The sequence below is a fragment of the Lupinus angustifolius genome, chromosome LG20, assembly GCF_001865875.1.
Source record: "Lupinus angustifolius cultivar Tanjil chromosome LG20, LupAngTanjil_v1.0, whole genome shotgun sequence".
In the NCBI taxonomy this organism is placed as follows: Eukaryota; Viridiplantae; Streptophyta; class Magnoliopsida; order Fabales; family Fabaceae; genus Lupinus; species Lupinus angustifolius.
The window spans coordinates 7873695-7878461 of NC_032028.1; the positions used below are offsets into that span (position 1 = coordinate 7873695).

At 31.8% G+C, this 4767-nt stretch overlaps 1 long non-coding RNA gene across 2 annotated transcripts in view; it reads right to left on the minus strand.

Moving 5' to 3' along the window:
* LOC109335692 overlaps positions 897–4767 on the minus strand; it is a 12230-nt gene continuing 8359 nt past the window's right edge. Inside the window, exons 1-2 of one of the 2 annotated variants that reach the window (XR_002106230.1) lie at positions 1371–1479; positions 899–1233 (exon numbers count right to left, since the gene is read on the minus strand). This is a non-coding gene — a long non-coding RNA (uncharacterized LOC109335692). Of the gene's footprint in view, positions 1234–1370; positions 1480–4767 lie in introns of those variants that run through there. The other variant, XR_002106231.1, reaches the window with a different exon arrangement.

Sequence of the window (4767 nt, forward strand, 5' to 3'; positions counted from 1 at the left end):
AATTAAAATAAAGACAAAAATATAATATAAAGTAAACTCAATAAAGATTACAATATAAAATTCATTCAATACAAAAAATATTATGATTCACCAAAATAAAATATATAAAACTTAAAATATTTGATACCAGAAAGTAAAAGTATAGGTTGTCAGGTACAAAGTATATATCGTCACAGTAGTAATAATAACTAACATTATTAAATTACTATGAGATGAGTACATAATGAAGCAATCCTCAAAGAAGATTTTACTGAAATAAAATATGAGAAACAATTCGAAATATTATCAAACAATATAAGCTCATCGACAGGACTCTGTTTGTGGGAGTTTCCTCCGGAAGGAGCGATTACTATTTTAATATGGATCTCTAGAGTTAATTTGTTTTATTTTTTCCAATGTACCAAAAAATATAGGCTTTACATTTTAATCACAACAAAAGCAGACAAATAAGAGTAAAGCTTAATTAAACAACTATGACATTGTTACAACATAAGCTAATAAATGAGAAACAAAACTCTAATAGCGAGTACAAAAATAATTTGAAAGTATGAGATTCTATTTCCTCCAAAGATAACATCGTTTAATTTTGATTTTATAAATAATAAATTGATTGATTGGACTAGTTCAATCGACTGAGTTATCGATTTTATCCAAAAATAATTGAGTTATACTGACTTGGTTCATGATTGTTCAAGTGGGCGACTCTGACCAATTAGATGTTTGTTATAAGTCATACGAGTTAGTCAGAGCCAAGTTTAATAATATTGTACTCAATATACCTTGTAATCTTTGATTACGTGTCCTGAATCTGACACCAAATAAAAGTATAGATATTTTCTTTTATTATCAGTGGGAGAAAATTATATATGCACAACATAAAAAGGAAGAATAACAAAAGTAGAAAAGGGAAGTTTATTAAAATCTTTTGATCATCCTCCAACTTTATTCTCAACCAACACTACATAGGAGTAATATATATGAGATACTCATAATTTAAACATTTTATTTGTGAGTTGGAGTACATGATTTTAATAACTTGCTATCCAAGCATAGGAACCCGCTTAACAAATCCGTCATCATCAACCCAAACCCAGACTCTGTCACATATGAGGTCAGGGATAACTAAGACATTATGCACGATCCTAACTTCCCGGACGCGAGGATTCTCTTTCTTAATAATACTCACTGCCACTTCTCCTTTCACTCCAACTAACTCAGGCCATCTTTCTTTACCTGCATATAATTAACTCCAAATTATATATAAACACATTTCCATATTTGATAATAAGATTAATAACTCTTATATATATACATATATGTGTATATATATATGTATATGTATATGTATGTGTATATTTGATATTACTAACCTTTGCCATGGCAGTTATCCATTTTCAACTACTATCAACTCAGCTATTTGGAAACAATATGTTTTTTGTTTTCTTCAAAAGCAACTCTACTGTTTGTGAAATAGTTCGTTGTAATATCCGGGGTATTTATAGTGGTTTTTGGTGTCAATCTTATCCTTATAGCTGGCTAGCAATGCATTTTTTTAATTTTTTTAATTTTTTTAATTGTTTTTGTCATTTTCAATATTCTAATGTAATTTACAATATAATTAAAATCAAGATTGAATACACTAACTATTTGGTAACGTTGGATTATAAGCTATATCTTACAAAGGTCAAAGATTTTAAACACTGTTCAAAATAATGTTGGAGAAAAACAATAACATACCCTAAAATAGTTTATTTGTTTATCCATATTTTTAAGTATTACTAAGGGTATCTCCTTACCTTTGGGTATGGAACTAATTATTTTTGGGGTGTATGACTGTCCTTCCTAACAACTATCGCTCTCAGGAATCGAACTTTTAACATTTTGATTAATTTGGACTATGAAGGTTTGTGCCAAATATGAAACAACTCATTTTTTATATGATAAATATGTTATTGTGTTTTATTCTTTTTGAAATTTATAATGTTGTCAATTATTATTATTCTATGCATAAATATGTTCAATATTTTATTAATCGTAATAATCATTGTTTTATATTTATTATATAATTGGTGTGTGATTGAAATAAGACTCTCACTTAGAGTGAAAAATATAAAACCGTTTAACGGAAAGTATATCGTATTCTCTCACAATTTATATGAAACGATTTTTGTTCAAAATTTATTATAAAAATATTATTTAATTAAATATTTATGATATATAATGAATGTTAATTTTTATTTTAGAGTAAATTACACCGACACCCCCTAAATTGTAGTGAAACTATACAAACTACCCTTCACTTTTTTACACATACACAAACCTCCCCTAATTTTTATACTTTCGTTACACTAATCACCCCCACATAGCATAAGAAATAAGTGTAATATTTTAAACAAAAATATGATAAATGCAATTAAATTAAACAAAACATAATATATTGTGGAGACAAGTCCAAATAATATATGAGTCAATATTTCTTTATTATTTTTGGTTCGTTACAATATATTATAACAGCGATTTAAACAATATTTCTATAGAATTGTTTATGCATTTGTAACCAAAAATAATAAACATATATTGATTTGTATATTATTTAATGATCAACTTAACTTTTATTAATGATCAAACAAAATATAACTAAGCAATCTCCTTTGCTGAATGAACAAACTCTGAACAAAGAACTACAAGTATTATTACATTTGTCACATATCATTTCTATAAACTCAAAAAAATCACTATTATTCATGTTAAAGGTTCTTGCGTGTAATAAGAGATATGAAGGTTTTAAGAAAATTTTGACGGTTGAAAACGTTCGTAACATATGTATAAACATCATACTCAAATATCGTAAACAATGAATGGCTAGATTTTCTAAAAGATGAAGAACAAGCATGAGAGTTTAACTTAGTGTTCTTGAGAAAATTCAAAGGCATAAGAACTGCAATGCAATGTAGAGCCAAGGGTTTCTCAAGGGGGCTGTGCTCTTTTTAAAGTGTCATGGTTCGGATTTTTGAGAAGCAAGCCAATGGTAGCAAGAGGTTTTATGGCTCTTTTAAGTGGAATAAATCAGATTTAGGGAGAATTGAATCTGATTTATGGAGGTAAATGAAGGGTTTCCAAGATTATTGGTGCAATGGGTAAGTGAATGGTTTGAGGGGTTTAGTGTAAAAGATGAGTATTTTTGCTTGTTTGGCCAGCAAGTTTCACTCAGGAACATGAGGTGAATTTTTCTAAGAAACATTCGCGATAAGACCATGCCCGAGTATTGTCGGCTAATACTCGGCTGGACGTTAAAATCTTATGATTACGATTAGAATTTCAAATGCTGAATTCGGAGTGAAAAATATTTACAAATGTGTTTTGGACAAACTTGATGTATATCCTGACTCGAATTAATATTTCAAAGCTAATGGCGCAATCAGAATTCGATTCCGATCTACGGAACTCAAAAACACGTTTTTGGGCCGAATTCGGGCGAATTTGGGTCCGACAGCAGTCCAAACACTTTTCATCACAGAAAATTACGAAAATTTACCACAAAATAGGAATTTACAACACAAGACTAACACTCAACTACGGTTTAGCCTAATTCATTACCGATTCATTTATAAAATTAATATTTGTTAAAAGTAAATAACTAATAAAATATATCGAATTTTAACGGTGTTATACTCTCTAAAAATATGGTTGACCATAATTTGTATAGATTTCATGATCTCTCTACAATTTTTCATGAAGTTGCTTAGCCTCCAAGGAACCTTTTTGCTGCCATGAAATATGTCCTCCACCATTGTAGAGTCACACTCCAACCAAGTAGAATTCCAACCTTTTGAGTGAGCAATTTTCACTACCAATATTGCTGCAAGCAGCTCTTCATAGAGAGAATTTTGAATGTTAAAATAAGAGACAAAACAGCCCAGAAAACTACCATTACTATCCCTGAAAATTCCACCCCCTCTTACATGTCTAGGACAACCATGCGTAGCACCATCCAAATTAACTTTCACCTAACCCATTGATGGAACTTTCCACATAACCTCAGAAATCATAGGAGCCCTGCTGTAGTTGCATTTAATATTGAAGGCTGATAAGTGCAAAAAGTATATACTTTTCACCATCATTTTATGGCACTTATCCTATGCAAATTGAGAAAACCCAACTTAAAAACAATACTTTTTGGATAAAATATCACAATCTTGTATATTTGTGTTTGTATTTCTCTTTAATGTGTTTTGTAGGATTTAGAAAGAAAAGGAAAAGATAATAAAGACTCATGATCCAAGAAGAAAACGAAGTCAAACTCAAGGTGCTCAAGCAGGCAGCTTAGCATGGACCAAGCTACACTGAGTTGACCTGGACACCAGTGTGGCACAGTCAGACCCAACCTGGCTCAGTCAAACTAACCTGTCACAGACCAAGTTGCTGAAACAGGCAGCTTAGCGGACCTGCTTGACCGCTCAGCCTAGCACCAGACAAAGTCTGACACGGTCAGAACACAAGCCCAACCCACGCCTAAGCTGCTCAAGCAAGCAGCTCAGCGGTGCCACATGTGTGCTCAGTGGTGAACCAAACACCTGACCAGGTCAGCAAGCACCAAGTCACGTCTCAGTCAGCACGATCAAAGCTGCTCAACTAGGCAGCTTAGCGGTGCCACATATATGCTCAGCGGTGTGCACCCAGAATTAACTTAGACATCAAGAAACCATGAAGTCATGCATGAACTCGCTTCAAGTAGCCCACCATAGGCTTTTCAGGAGTAGCTCACCA